General features: G+C 37.6%; 1 protein-coding gene across 5 annotated transcripts in view; it reads right to left on the bottom strand.

Annotated features, from left to right (window-relative positions):
* The window catches only part of LOC141514203 (uncharacterized), a 75,003-nt gene extending 58,919 nt beyond the window's left edge, over window positions 1–16,084 (bottom strand). For 2 of the 5 annotated variants that reach the window (XM_074224790.1, XM_074224791.1), the window contains exon 1: window positions 15,891–16,084. The gene's annotated coding sequence lies outside the window, so the exon portion shown is untranslated. Of the gene's footprint in view, window positions 1–998; window positions 1,097–15,890 lie in introns of all 5 variants that reach the window. The other 3 variants (XM_074224789.1, XM_074224787.1, XM_074224788.1) reach the window with 2 other exon arrangements.
* Between the last annotated feature and the right edge of the window lie 805 nt (window positions 16,085–16,889).

The raw sequence follows: 16,889 nt of genomic DNA, 5'->3' as shown, positions 1-16,889 counted from the left end.
TTTATCATATCTGTTGTTAGCATGTTTATATACATCTAGATTTAAAAGATCTATCTTGAGTGTACATTTGTACTTTATATGTAAACAGCTGTTTGCACACTGTCTCCCCATTAAACTATGAGTTCCTTCAGGGAAGAACTGTTTTATTTTACCTGAAATGGTGGGTAATTAACAAATGTTTATAGACAGAGTGACCAGTCACAGTCCAAGTCTCCTGAGTAAAGTCATAAGAACCACCACAGCCCCCACCTACACAAGGAAATATTCATGAATCAAGTCACTTGGGAAAAGAAATCCAATGGGGGACAAAGTCCTGTATTCCTCTGTAACTGTTACACAAGTCATCAGAAGGATATAGGTAAAAAGGAACATAGCTACTGGAATTGATGAAAAGAAATACATTTTTTTTTTAGGTAGATAACATTTTCTTAGGAAAAGTTGTCTTTGGGATAGGACACAATGTACTTTTTTTTTTTTTTTGGCAAGGCAATGGGGTTAAGTGGCTTGCCCAAGGCCACACAGCTAGGTAATTATTAAGTGTCTGAGACTGGATTTGAACCCAGGTACTCCTGACTCCAGGGCCAGTGCCTATCCACTGTACCACCTAGCCGCCCCCTAAGATCAAATTTGACCTCAGATGCTTGCTGTTTACTAGCTGTGTGATCTTTGGCAAATTACTTAACCCCTGCCCTACAAAATCAAAAGTAGGTTACCATCAGAGTTCTTAATCCAGGCTCCGATTAATTTTAAAATTTTTTTGATATAATTGTTTTCCTTTGAAATATACATTATGTATTTTATTTTATGCATTTAAAAGCATATTTTGAGAAGCATAATCTTCAAGATATTCATGAGAAAAGGTCCAGAACTCAAAAAAAGGTTAAAAATAACTCATTTAAAAGCTTGTTTGGTTCCCTGTGCTAAGCTTGATCAATACTATTCTGTATGGCTATGAGATTTGGAGGATAGGGATGGGGTTCAGGGCTGAACTTTCTCACCTCTCTGGAAAGGCTAACCAGATCCTCTTTAGTCCTGCTCACAGCCACCACCTTGGCCCCAGAATCAAGCAGGGCCTTCACAGTATCTCTTCCAATTCCTGTAGGGGCAAAGGAATCTTCAGCATCCCAAGACCACTGCCCCTACTAGTCCAATGAAGACACAGTATTCCTCAATATTTCCTTTGGTCCCTACTTCTTCACCAAACCACCATAGCTGGAGTACTGAACAAGAATAACTCGAACACTTAATTATATAAATTTCTGATAACAGGTTCTTCTCTACTCTGATGTCCCTCACAGCCAGAATACAGTTCAGCTTTGTTCATTTAAAAAAAATAGTTTAAGGGGGCAGCTAGGTGGTACAATGAATAGAGCACTGGCCCTGGAGTCAAGAGGACCTGAGTTCAAAATAGGCCTCAGACACTTAATTGCCTAGCTGTGTGACCTTGGGCAAGTCATTTAACCCCATTGCCTTAAATAAAATAAAAAATATATATAGTTAAAAAGCTATTTTTAAAATAATTTACCTTAAAATTTAAATAAGCTTTAAACTGCCCAAAGACTTTTGGAACACATGCTGGATAAAATTAAACACTTCTTGGTGCAAGCATTCTTCTCTTCCCTGACCCAGGTTTGAATGAAATAAGGATCAGATTACTTTGCATAGATGTGGGCTCTCAGGAAACAGTATCCATGTGGTTTCCCTTAGGATATTCTGAAGTTAAACATACATTCCTGTTCAATTAACATATACCAGCTTTGTTTAACAAACTTTTTAGAGACTCCCCATCCTTCTGAATCTCCCTGGACTTTTTTTTTCCTTTCCATTTTGAAGGGGGTTAAAAACCCCTTTATATCTCAGAAGCCCTGCCCTCTTGACCTCCTCCCCTTCTCCTGACCCCTCCAGCAGCCCTGAGGGGTCAGCTTGCAAGATTTCCCTTCTGCTTTCTTTCTTCCCTAATATCCTAGGCTGGCCCTTGCAACAAATTCTTCAAGTAGGGCTGTGTGTAGGGTGCAGCTAGGTGGCACAGTGGATAGAGCACCGGCCCTGGAGTCAGGAGTACCTGAGTTCAAATTCTGTCTCAGACACTTAATAATTACCTAGCTGTGTGGCCTTGGGCAAGCCACTTAACCCCATTTGCCTTGGAAAGACCTAAAAAAAAAAGATTCCAGGAAGAGCAATTATCTCCTGAGCAGATGAAGACCCAAGGTCCAAATAGTTGAATAGTTGAAGCCTCTTTTGGAGGGAGGGGGTTTGCAAGGCAGAGGGACTTGCCCAAGGTCACACAGCTAGGTAATTATTAAGTATCTGAGACCGGATTTGAACTCAGGTACTCCTGACTCCAGGGCCGGTGCTCTATCCACTGCGCCACCTAGCCACCCCTGAAAAGAAATACAAAGGAAGATGGCATAGTTCTACCAGATTTAAAATGATACGTAAAGTAGCAGTCATCAAAACTACCTGGTCCTGGTTAAGAAATAGTGGAATGGATCAATGAGTTAGGTTAGATATAAGAGAAACAGTAGCAAATAACTTTAGTAATCTATAGTTTGACAAACCCAAATCATTATGTGACAAAAACTTCTGGGAAAACTGGAAAATAGTTAAGGCAAAAACTAAGCATAGACCCACATCTCAAACTCCATAACTAAATAAGGTCAAAATGTGTACAGGACTGGGGCAGCTAGGTAATGTAGTGGACAGAGCCCTGGCCTTGAAGTCAGAAGGACCTGAGTTGAAATCTGGCCTCAGGTGCTTAACAGTTACCTAGTTTTGTGAGCCTGGGCTAGTCACTTAACCCCATTGCCTTAAATAAATAAATTTTTTTAAAAAATGGGTACAGGATTTTGACTTAAAGAGCCATGCCATAGACCAATTAAAAAATCAAGAGATACTCTATGGGATCTATGGAAAAGGGAGAAATTTATGAAAAGGAATAGAGTACAATATAAATTGCAAAATGGATGATTTTAACTCTATTAAATTGAAAAGATTTTGCACTAATAAAACCAATGCAAGTGGCGGCTAGGTGGCGCAGTGGATAGAGCACCGGCCCTGGAGTCAGGAGTACCTGGGTTCAAATCCGGTCTCAGACACTTAATAATTGCCTAGCTGTGTGGCCTTGGGCAAGCCACTTAACCCCGTTTGCCTTGCAAAAAACTAAAAAAAAAAAAAACCCAATGCAGCCAAGATTAGAAGAGAAAGCTGGGAAACAATTTTCACATCTGGTGCTTCTGATAAAGACTCATTTCTAAAATATATAGAGAACTGAATCAAATTTATAAGATTACAAGTCATTCTTCAATTGATAAATGGTCAAAGGATATGAACAGACAGTTTTCAAATGAAGAAATTAAATCAATATTATATATTATATATATAAATATTCATATGAAAAAATTCTCCAAATCATTATTGATTAGAGCAATATCAATTAAAGCAACCAGTGAGGTACTACCTCACATCTATCAGATTGACTAAGATGACAAAAATGAAAAGTGATTAATGTTAGAGAGATTGTGGGAAAATTGGGACATTAAAGCACTATTGGTGGCGTAGTGAACTGATCAACCATTCTGGAGAGCAATCTAAAACTGTTCCCAAAGAAAAATAAAACTGATCATTCCCTTTGACCCAGCAATACCAATACTAGGCCTATTTCCAAAAGAAAATATTTTTTAAAAAACAGAAAATGTTTCATATATTCAAAAATATTTATGGCAGCTCTTTTTGCATTGGTAAAGAATTGGAAATTGAGGGGATGCCCATCATTTGAGGAATGGTTGAACAAGTTCTGGTATATAGAATACTATTATTCTATCTGAAATAATGAGTGATCAGACTTTAGAAAAGCATGGAAAGAATTACATGAACTGATGCTGAGTGAAGGGAGCAGAACCAAGAGAACATTGTATACATTTACCACAACATTGTGAGATGATCAACTATGATGGATACAGCTCCTCTCAGCAGCTCAGAGATCAAGGACCACACTGAGAGAACAATGGACAATGGACAATGGACATCCACATCCAAAGAAAAGAAAACACGGAATCTGAATGCATACTATGTTCACTTTTTTAAAACTTCTCTTGAGTTTTTCCTTCCTATCTCTTAGTTTTCTTTCATTTCCCTTAGTTCTATTTCCTCATAAAATGACTAATATGTAAATATGTTCAACACAATTGTACATGTACAACTTTTACCAGACTATTCATCACTATGGGGTGAGGGAAGGGAAGGCAAGATGGTAGAAAATGTGTGACTCATAAATTTACAAATGAATTAATATTGAAAAATTACCATAGCATATAATTGGGAAAATAAAACAAAATTTCAGTTAAAAAAAAGAAGTGAATGCCAATTAAGAATCAGTAATATGGAATAGGATAATCCTATCTTCTTCTGGAACAAGGGTAAGACTGTTTCTGTGGACTGTCATTGAAGCATAGTGGAAACAGAAATGACAGGGGGAGGAAAGAAACATTTAGATGTTGCCTACTATGTGGCAGATTCTGCTAAGTGATTCACAAGTATGACTATAATCCAATTCTAAATTTAAGGACCAGTTCTGTAATTTACTGGCCAGATGATTTTGAGTCAATCCTTAGCATCTCTGTGATTCAGGTTTCTCTTAGGAAAAGTGGGGATAGTAACCTGTTTCACAGATTAATATGAGAAAAGAGCTTTGTAAGCTGAATAATGCTATAGAGACATGAACTTTCGTGTCAAGATATTTATAAAAAAGTGAGCAAATTGACTCATAGGTATAATGTCCATTTACAAAAATAATATCCAAGGTAGAAGATTCCAGTTCAGTCTTTTGTCCTCCACAACGAAATATGGAAAGAGATCATTTCTAGATCCACTAAAGCAGTAAAGTAGATAAAATTCTGTACTTGGAGTCAGAAAGACCTAAACTCAAATCTTGTTTCAGACACTTGCCAGTTGTGTGACTTCAGCAAATCACCTAATCTCCTTAAGACTCATGTTCTTCTTCTATAAAACAGGGGAGATAATTTACAGAGATCAAAGAAAGAGGATACATTTGTACAAAAATATTTATAGTAGTTCTTTTAGGGCAGCAAAGAAATGAAAATTGAGGGAATATCTATCAACTAGGGAATAGTTGAAGAAGTTATGCTATATGACTGTGATAGAACATTATTTGTTATAAGAATTGATGAAGGGAATAGTTCTATTCTACTTTGTATCATTATATACAAATGTTCCCAAAGTAGAATAGAACCAGAAGAAACATTTGCACAGTAATAGCAATAGTATAAAGATCACCAACTTTAAAAGACAGGAGCTCTGATCCACAAAATGATCAATCACAACTCCAAGGAACTCATGATGAAACCTGCTATCTACTTACAGATAGAGATATGAATAGATTCAGAATGTAAATCGAAGCATATTTGTTGGGCTTTTTTTTTACTTGGCCAAGATGGGAACTTTTTTTGCATGATATACATATTTTCTGTGGGTTTTGTTTTTCTTCCTTTCTCAGCGAGTGGGGAAGGAAAAATGAAGAGGAAGAAAATTTGTAACTGAAACTAAAAAAATTTTAAATACGAAATATGCAGAACCAGGAGAATTATTTATTCAATATCAACAATGTTTAGGGACAAACAACTTCAATAGACTTAAAAACTCTTAACCTAATGACAAACCACAGTTCCAAAAAACTTATGGAGAAGCATGCTACTGAGGTCCAGCTAGAGAGGTGATAGACTCATACGTGTATGTATGAGTCTATCACCTCTCTATATACATATATATATATATACACACACATATGAATATATGTGTGTGTTTTAGTGCATGACTACTGTGGGAATTTGTTTTGCTTGACTATATATGCTTATAACAGGCATTTTTCTCTTGTTTTCTCAATGGGAGGCAAAGAAAAGAACAGGAAAGGGAAAATTGGAAAGTGATAGAATTCAGACATGGAAAATAAAATTGAATCAGAAAAAAATGGAATAATAATACTATCAACTTCATGGTGTTATTGTGAGGAACAAATGAGATCATATATGTGAAGAGTTTGCTTTATAGATTTGAAAATACTATGTAAATGTTAGCTGTTAAGACAAAGTTGAAAAATAAAATTCTAAGGTGAGAACCACCTGAACCTTTCTTTCATCAGACTTGGCTTTAAGTTAACTTACACACACACACACACACACATGTATTAAAAGGGAGGAAGGTGAGGGGGAGACAGGGATGGAGAGAAAAAGGGGAACTAACAGAAGGAAGGGAAGGAAGAAGGGGAAAGAAAGGGGAGGGGAGTTGATATAGAAGGGCAAACACACGGAAGGTGGTGGTACTCAGAAACAAAATACTGGGGAATATGAATAAAGTGAAAAAAGGGGAAAAATACAAGCAGAGGAAGATAGCATGGGGGCAATAAAGAGTTAATAATTATAACTTTGAATGCAAATGGGATGAACTCTCCCTTATATTGTAAGTGAATAGCAGAGTGGATTAAAAACCAGGATCCTACAATATGCTGCTTACAAGAAACTCATTTGAAGCAGAGAGATACATATAGAGTAAAGGTAAAAGGTTGGAGTAAAATATATTTTGCTTCAGCTGAAGTGAAAAAAAGCAGGGGTAGCAATCCTTACCTCAGACAAAGCAGTGAAAAAATAGCATTAAAAGAGATAATGAAGGAAACTATATCCTCCTAAAAGGTATCATAGACAACAAAGTAATTTCAATACTAAATATGTACACACCCAATGGTATAGCATTCAAATTCTTAGAGAAGAAGTTGAAAGAGCTTCAGAAAGACATAGACAGCAAAACTCTACTAGTGGGAGATCTCAACCTCCTGCATTCAGATTTAGATAAATTGAATCATAAAATAAACAAGAAAGAAGTTAAGAAGGTAAATAGATCATTAGAAAACCTAGATATGACATACTTATAGAGGAAATTGAATGAGGATAGAAAGGAATATACTTTTTTTCTGTAGTACATGGATGGCACTTACACAAAAATTGACCATATACTAGGGCATAAAAACCTAATGATCAATTGAAGAAAGGCAGAAATAGTGAATACATCTTTCTCAGATCATAATGCAATAAAAATCATATGCAATATTGGGCCAAGAAGATACAGACCCAAAACTAATTGGAAACACTTCTCACACAAATAAAATCAGACTTAAATAACCGGGCAAATATCAGCTGCTTATGGATAGGTCAAGCAAATAAAATCAAAATGACAATTCTACCAAAAGTAAACTACTTGTTTAGTGCCCTATCAATCAAAATTACAAAAAAAAATACTTTTTTTTTTTTTAGTTTTTTGTAAGGCAAATGGGGTTAAGTGGCTTGCCCAAGGCCACACAGCTAGGTAATTATTAAGTGTCTGAGACCAGATTTGAACCCAGGAGGGCCGGTGCTTTATCTACTATGCCACCTAGCCGCCCCTTAAAAAAATACTTTAATGAGTTAGAAAAAGTTATAAGTAAATTCATATGGAGAAATAAAAAGTCAAGAATTTCCAGGGATTTAATGAAAAAAAAAGTGCAAAAGAAGGTGGTTTAGCCTTACCAGATCTAAAATTATATTATAAAGCATCAGTTATCAAAACTGTCTGGTATTGGCTAAGAAATAGAGTGGTAGATCAGTGGAATAGAGTAGGTCCAAAAGAGACAGCAGGAAATGATTATAGTAATCTGCTGTTTGATAAACCCAAAGAGTCCAGCTATTGGGATAAAAAAACTCTCTCTTCAATAAAAACTGTTGGGAAAATTGGAAGTTAGTATGGAAGAAGCTCGGATTAAACCAACACCTCACACCTTATACCAAGTTAAGATCAAAATGGATACAGAATTTAGACAGAAAAGACAATATTATAAGCAAACTAGAAGATCAAGGAGTAGTTTACCTGTCAGATCTATGGGAAGGGAAGCAGTTTATGACCAAGGAAGAAATGGAGAACATCATTAAAAACAAACTAGATGATTTTGATTACATTAAATCAAAAACCTTTTGCACAGACAAAACCACTGTAACCAAGATCAAAAGAAATGATGGAATGAGCAAGTCCATCAAGGTTGATCATCACCCCTATGTTACTGTTAGGGAGTACAATGTTTTTCTGGTTCTGTTTATCTCACTCAGCATCAGTTCATGCAAATCCTTCCAGGCTTCCCTGTAGTAAATTGAGAAACAATCTTTACAACTAGTATTTGACAAAGGACTCATTTCTAAAATATACAGAGAACTGAGTCAAATTTTCAAAAAATAATGAACCATTCCCCAATTGACAAAAGGTCAAAGGATACACAAAGGCAATTTACAGATGAAATCAAAGTGATCCATAGTCATAAGAAAAATTGCTCTAAATCATTACTTATTAGAGAAATGCAAATTAAAACATCTCTGAGGTATCACCTCACACCTCTCAGAAAGGCCAATATGACCAGAAAGGGCAATGATCAATGTTGGAAAGGATGTGGGAAATCTGGGACACTAATACATTGTTGGTGGAGCTGTGAACTCATCCAACCTTTCTGGAGAGCAGTCTGGAACTATGCCCAAAGGGCAACAAAAATGTGCATACCCTTTGGATCTAGCAATATCACTACTGGGTCTATATCCTGAAGATATTATGAAAAAGGGTAAAAACATTGCTTGTACAAAAATATTCATAGCAGCCCTGTTTGTGGTGGCAAAGAACTGGAAATTAAGTAAATGTCCTTCAATTGGGCAATGGCTTAACAAATAGTGACCTATGTATGTGATGGAACACTATTGTTCTCTTAGAAACAAGGAGGGCTGGGAATTCAGGGAAGCCTGGAAGGATTTGCATGAACTGATGCTGAGTGAGATGAGCAGAACCAGAAAAAACACTGTACACCCTAACAGCAACATGGGGGTGATGATCAACCTTGATGGACTCGCTCATTCCATCAGTGCAACAGTCAGGGACAATTTTGGGCTATCTGCAATGGAGAATACCATCTGTATCCAGAGAAAGAATTGTGGACTTTGAACAAAGACCAAAGACTATTACCTTCAAATTAGGAAAAAACCCCATTATCTTATTATGTAATTTTGCTATCTTATACTCTATTTTTCCTCCTTAAGGATATGATTTCTCTTTCATCACATTCAACTGAGATCAATGTATAGCATGGAAACAATGTAAAGACTAACAGAATACCTTCTGTGGGGAGTGGGGGGAGGGAAGCAAGAATGGGGGAAATTTGTAAAACTCAAAATAAATAAAATCTTTTTTAAAAAATAAAATAAGAATAAAATTCTAGTTCCTGCCCTCAAAAGCTTTACAATATAATGAGGGATATGATATACACAAATAAGTATAGTTGGTTTTTTTTAATCATGTCTGACTCTCTATGATTCTATTTGGAGTTTTTTGGGCAAAGATATAGGAGTGCTTTGCTATTTGAAGAAGGAAATGGAAAATGAATAATTTTAGGAAAGAACCTGAATCTGAGGAGGGTCATGATCGAGTGGTCAGATGACATCTTTCCATATGGAAGTCTATGAAACAGTCACCAATTATACTCTCCAATATCTCATAGAAGCTTAGAACCTTGAAGAACATATGGGAGCCAGAATATATGTATATATATAGATAGATAGATAGATAGATAGATAGATAGATAGATAGATTGATAGATACATATACATATATGCATATAGATAGATATAGATATTGATATAAATTAGATAGAGATGATAGAGAGAGATAGAGATGATAGAAATAGAGAGATAGATATACTACATATGAGACCCCTTCTTGGTTAAAATTGAGTTCTTTAATTTACAGAGACCCTGGAAAGATTCTCTACCTGGTTCATTTGTTTTTGAATATTTCAATTTATGGAATCATAGGGAAATCACTCCCCTCAAAAAAAATCAACAAAAAAAAAATTTAGCTTTTAATTATTTATTTTTCTAGAATGTTTTCTCTCATTTATTATTTCCATTTGAAATATTTCAAATTGTGCATTTCTTGAATTATTGACTAAGTATTATAACTTACTATATTCTTGAATCTTAGGGTATTGATAGTGAAACTAATATGGGAAGTATGAAATTTGCCTCCCTAATTTGCCTCACTTGTACCTGATTTAGAAATGCTTGTTTTATCATGAGATCCTTATGTTCTCTAAACCCATAAGATAAAATTTGTTTGTCTACCTGGATACCCTCAGGATTTATTTTTTCTTTTGGAATTCTCACCTGTCTTTGATAAGAGGTATACTGTCACCACAAGTATAGAATTCCATTTTGGATTGCCTTCACAGTAGCAGGGATCCACTGAGGGAAATTTGAGGGAGAGAGGCCTTTGGATGAGGATCTGGAACTGGACCTCTAGGGACAATTTGGTGTGCTCAATGTAAAGACAGAAAATTTTGTGTAGACTCTGGTTGGATGGCCAGCATATCCTCAATCCACATGATCTCTAAAACTAAATTTCCTTCAGAGATGGGAAGCTGGTTTTCTTTGTCTTTTCTTTTCTTCTGTTTTTGTGGTGAGAAAGACTGTTCTAACACCAAACTAGATATTTGTAGCAATTTTTGATAAATTCTGAAGGATCCTTGTTTACTGAATCTGCATAATTTTGGATTTATAATTAAAGGGATTTGAATCTCCACCCTAATGAATTTTGAAAGACAGAGATAGGCTAAACCCCTCAGGGTAACCCAGAATCTCTGTGAGGGCATATGTAGCATGTTGCATCTAGAAGAATAATACAGGGTTTCTACCCAAGCATCAACTTATTGGTTGAATCCGTCCCTCTTGCCTACAAATATACCCAGATTCATTTCCATCCTAGAAAAAAAAGTTTTAATTTAACCCTAACATCCCTACAAGTTATCATCCTATACATCTTCAACCTTTCACAGCAAAACCCTTAGAAAACTGTTTACACACATACAATAACAAAAATAATAATAGTAACTTAGAAGTTTACAGACTTCCACATATTTTATCTCATTATCCATATTTTATAAATGAGGAAGCTGAAGCTGAGAAAGTTTGCATGACCTGCCTAACAATAATATTCTGTCCTTCATTTTCTAAGAAGATCATGACATCAGGGAGGTGATGCCATGACAAGAACATAAATTGGATTTGGGTGAAGGGGTGTTGTGCTAAGTCACCAGCCTCACTTTCTCCTCAAGCCATCTGAGTCCAGTGGCCATGAATCAGGATGGTTGGAAATGGCCCTGGATGCAAGGCTATCAGGATTAAGTAAAGTCATACAGCTGGTGAGTGTCAGAAGCTGGATTTGAACTCCCATCCTCCTGATTCCAAGCCAGTGTCTTAATGACCTGCCTAGGTTCACAAAGACAGTTAAGTGTCTGATATAAGACTTTAAGTTTAGATTTTCTTGACTATAAGATCAATGTTTTATCCATTTGACCCCCCCTCTTTGCCTGATTTATTGTCTCTGCTTTATTATCTTCAGACTTACCTCTCAGACCCTTGAAATCTGGTTTCCATCCCCACCACCTGACCAAAACTGTCTTTGATATCGCCACTTATCTCTTTATTGCCATTATTGACTCAAACATCTTTTATTTGTTTATTTTTTTTGGTTGGCAATTAGAGTTAAGAGACTTGTAAAGGGTCACACAGCTAGTGACTCAAGTTCTCCTGACTCCAGGGTCAGTTCTCTATCCATTGCACCACCTATTTGCCCCTGTTTATTTTATTGCAGTTTGATTAGTCATTTTTCAATCATGTTCAATCCACTCTCTGTGACCCCTTTTGGGGTTTTCTTGGCAAAGATACTGGAAATGGCAGAGATACTGCCATTTCCTTTTCCAGCTCATTTTATAGATAAGGAAACTGAGGCAAATATTAAGCACTAAGTGACTTGTCCAGGATCACACAGCTAGTGAATATCTGAGTTCAGATTTGAACTCAGACCTTCTTGTCCCTAGGCCCAGCATTCTATCCACTGCACCACCTAGTTACCCTTCTTTGAAACTGTTGATCTTTTGGAATCTTTCTGCTCCCCAAACATTGTGAGATTGTGATATTGATTAGTCTTCATTCCCCTACCTGCATCATTCCTTTTCATTGTATTTTCAAAATCATTATCTATATTCCTTCTGCCATATGTGGATATAAACCAGGGCTTGGTCATGAGCATTCTTCATTTGCCTCCATTCTTTCCCTTGATGATATTATTAACTCCCATAAGATTCAATGAGCACCTACCTCTATCAGATGATTTCTTTGCCTACATATCTAGACTCTTTGGTTCAAACCCTGCATCACCAACTGTTTGTTAAATATTTCTCACTGAATCTTCCATAGCATCTCAAAATCAACATGTCCAAAACAGAACTCATTATCTTTTCCCATTCCTCATAACTTCCCCATTCTGAGAAGGGCATTGTCATTCTTCCAATCATTCTTGCTTTCCTTCCTTCCTACTTCTTCCTCATGATTATTTAATCATTTTTCAGTCATGTCCAACTCTTTGGGGTTTTTTGGCCAAGGTCTCTAGAAGGATTTGCCATTTCCTTCTCCATTTCATTTTACAGATGAGAAAACTGAGGCCAACAAGGTAAGTGACTTGCCCAGGATTACACAGCTAGCAAACATCTGAGTCAGATTTGAACTCAGGAAGATAAGTCTTCCTTATTCCAGATCTGGTGCTTTATATACTGTGCCATCTAGTTGCCCTTTTCCCCCTAACTCTTAAGTAAGTTTTATCAATTCTATCACCAGGTTGTCATCTTTCTTTTTAAAACTTTATATCCTTATCACCGAACACTGCTGAATTGAACTACAATGAAACAGAAAAAATGCAAAATGGAACTAGGAGAAAGAAATATTGCTATCTAAGAGTGATTAGAGAAGTTCTTGAAAGATTATAATATTTATATTGCAATAAGGAACAAAAATTGAGTAGTCATGACTTGAGTTAGTCATGGCTTGAAGGCAGGTAAAGCAACAGACTTGCTAAAAAAAAGTTTATAATGCATTTAATGATACTCTAAAGGATTGGTATTTGATAAATAACTGACAGGGTTTGAAAGTAAATTGATTTTCATAGAAAAATCAGATCACTCACTGTCAAGGGGAGAGGGGAAGGAAAGGAGGGAGAGAGAAAAATATTGAATTCAAAATCTCACTACAAAAAAATGAATGTTGAAATCTATCTTTGCATGTAACTTAAATAATAAATAAATAAATTTAAATAAAAAAGAAGGTAAATTGATTTTGAATGGCAGATAGGTGATGTGAAATAGTAGCTGGACTCCCATTTAGAACTGATCTATGCATTGGTTACTTTATGCAGTTAGAGGCAGGGAAAGTTACTATGGGCCAAGTTAACTGCTACACCCAAAATTCACAACTTATAGAAAACCTCAGGCCTCTTGAATAAGGGAAGGAATCAAGACCATATATAAACGATAAGACCTCAGTTGCTTCAAGATTTGCCACCTCTGGTTTAGAATAGTCAAAGTTTCCATCCCAAATTGAAGAGAAACTCACCCTGAGAAAAAGAAGACAATAGTTCAGACTTCCAAAAAGTTTTTGAGGGAAATATCTAAAAGCAAGTGATACTTCCAGCTTCTCAAGCTCTTGGAGGAAAGAAACAAACATTTGTGAAGCAAATATTTACATATACATTTACGTATACATTTAGTCTTCACAGCAACCTTAGAAAATGAAGTGGAGAAGAAATGACAAATCTCTCCAGTATCTTTGCCAAGAAAACTTGAAATGGGGTCATGAAGAGTCAAACATAATTGGAAAATGACTGAAGATAACTTACTCATATCTATTTTACAGATGAAGAAACTGAGGCACAGAGTAGTTACATGACTTGCACAGGATCACACAGAGAGAAAGTATCATAGGTCAAGTTTTAATTCAGATCTTACTGACTCCAGAATTCTCTCTGCTGCTGCTGCCTCTGACCTAGAACAACTTGGAATATCCTGAAATACTTTAAAACCAGTTCTAATTAAATCCTCATTTCCTCAAATACCAGTCTCTGATTAAATAAGAAACTATTTCCCAATTTGATTTATTTTCGGTTTTGGTTTAGAACTTTCTGGGAAATCAGTTTGTTTTTAAAATGTGTTCAGTGTGCTTCAGTTTAATTAACAAGCACTTATTAAGAACACATTGTGCCAAAGACCTGGGATCCTCAAGAAGTTTTTTGAGAGAGGGGGTTGTAGGGAGATATAACATGGCCACAAATTAATATAAGGAAATTGAATGAGGTGTACTAACAACTGCAGGAATCAGGAAAGATTTCATAGAGGAGATAAAAATGAGACACTCTTAAAGCATTTGCATTCTACCAGTATGGTAATAACTTAATCCATCTGTCCAGTCAGGAAAACACTTCTGGGAAAACCCTAGTTTCTTGCTAGTTTTTTGCTCTGCACTTACCCTACATACTTCACTGTCAATAAATGCTTGAAGGCAGGATCTCCTTCCATCCTTCCTTCCTACTTCCTTCTTATCTTCCTTCCATCCCTCCTTCTTTCCTTCCTTTTTTTCCTTCCCTCCTTCTGGAAACAATTGCTGGCATATAGCAATGCTTATTGTTTAAATGATCTCATGTATTGTTCTCTAGCTATTTCGTGTTTAAAGCAAGATATTTAAATACCAGCCTTCAAAGCAAATAAAAAAATAATTTCCTAATCAGTTTTCCCCTTTCGGTTAATAAGTAACACAAGAACATTCTAGAAAATTACTCCAAAAAGGTGGTTTGGGAATGTTTCAATTCATTTGCCATCATTCAGCTACTACACAAGCTGTTGTGAGGAAAATACTTAGAAAAACTTTAAATCCCTGTTTTTCTTATCATTCTCATTCTTCTTTATCCTGGTATAGGTCCAGGTGTTTTCATCGGATTGTTGGAATTTGGATTTCTCCAAATACTAGTTGTGACTAGCTGTTCCTCCCCCTCCCCACCCCCATCCCCTAGACTCCGAGCTCCAGCAAGCTCAGACAAGGAAAAAGAGCTGGAAGCCAGATTCCTCTCCCATTCTGCGCTCTAGGAATGACAATCCCCCGGGTCGTGTTGATGTTTGTCTCAGGTCTTCTATAAGGGAGATATCAGCACCCAAACAGAAGTCTTCATTGCATCACCAAGAACCGCCGGATTAGGAAAGAGGCCCCAAAGAAGTCGCCCCTTCGGGGACTGCTCCACCCCAGCTCTCCTCCTCTGGACCTCTGGCTTTCCCCCTCCCCTCCCCTCTTCTCCGCTCCTATCCCACCTCGCGCCCCCAAACTCGCGGCATCCCTGACCACCGTTGCTAGGGACCCAAACCTCCTCTACGTGGGGTTCCCCACCTTTTGTCATTTAAATGACAGAGATCAAGTCAGCTCGGACAGCCCGAGATCTAAACTCTCCTCAGGGTAACGCGGCCAGTTTCGATCCCGGAGCCCGGCCCGGACCCCGCTCACGCGGACTCCCGGCCCGTGGTCTGTCAGTCAAGCCCCGCTGTCTCTAGCTCGGATGGCCCTTAGTGACTGACCTAATAACGCCCAGGAAAAGAGAGAACGAGTCCTGTGCGAGCTGTGCAAATGCTTTCTCTGAAACCCTTCTAGGAAGCAGCGTCCACACTCTCCCTTAGCATTTCGGGGAGAGTGGGGTGGCAAATCGCTCCGCTGTCACCCACAACAGGTTTTCTGTCCTCCAGGAAAACGTTGCAACACATAGACTCCAATGCTATCCCCAGCTTCTGTCCCAGAGAAATCCCCGTCCTAACCAGAGGAGGTGCAGAAAGAGAAGAGTGATCGAGGAGAGGGTGGTATTGGGGGCAGCTGCTGCACCCCTGGGTGCAGACCTAAGGGTCCGAGAGACGTCCCTTTGAGGAAAACAAAAATAAAATGCTGTAGTTCGACTACCTTTAGTGGGTGGCTCTCCTAGGCAGTGTTCGCTTTCCTCGGGAAGGTAAGCCTTGTGCAGGTTTTCCAGCAGGAATGGGAAGACGAGACCCACTCACCTCTCTTCCTACAAGTCACTGAAAAGATTTCCTTCCCCAGTCTCAGTGGCCGATCCCCCTTACCCCCACCCCCAGCTCCTTCCTCCCTCCAGTCTCCAGTCCCTGAGCTGAGGAGTGGGGAGGGAGGGAGGGAGGAGCTAAGAGCCCAAGTCCAGCTCAGAGGTGAAGTCACTCTCCTTGTGTAGCAAGTGTGCAAAGGCAAAGGTTCTCCAAGTGCCGTGCACAAGAACTTAAAGGAAATGTGGGGAATTCCGGTAAGTGATATAGAGTGATTCTTTACATGACATTTCTTCCCCTGACTTTTAATGATACAGTTTCTCACAACCGTAATCTTTTGGGTCTCTCTCCCCTTACCCAGAGACTACTCCCATGTCACAAAGAAAAAGTTTAGCAAAACTAGCCTATTCATCACTTATGACTGACAGAAACTCTTCTCTACACATGGTGGAGAAGCTTTTATCAACTGTCCTTTGGAACCAAGATTTAGTAAGCCGAGTTCAATGACTTTCTACTGTTGTTTTCATTTGCAGTCTGGTAATTATTGTATATCTCTTTCCCCTGGTGGTTTCAGTCTGGAATAATGATGTAGGTTCTTAAGAAAGGTCTGAAGAAAGAAAGATTTTTATGGCCAAGAATGGATTGATGATGTTGAACAGCTTGTGGCTTGATTAGACAAATGGGATCCAAGAACAGATACAACTGAGAGAGGACACTTTGGAGTTTTCCCTTTTTTAAACAAGTATACTCTGATATAGTACCTTGAGATTTGTGTCAGGTCTCGACAAAACAAGTACCAGTCAATTTAACAGATGTTAGATCCTCAGTAGAAAACTATGTTTATCCAGATGATGAAATATTGAAAGGCAGGGAGGTGTAGAAATTTAGGTGGGAAAGGGAAAAA

Source organism: Macrotis lagotis, chromosome 2 (genome assembly GCF_037893015.1).
Source record: "Macrotis lagotis isolate mMagLag1 chromosome 2, bilby.v1.9.chrom.fasta, whole genome shotgun sequence".
NCBI lineage: Eukaryota > Metazoa > Chordata > Mammalia > Peramelemorphia > Peramelidae > Macrotis > Macrotis lagotis.
The sequence above is the reverse complement of the archived record's forward strand: the minus strand, read 5'-3'. Positions and strand labels throughout refer to the sequence as shown.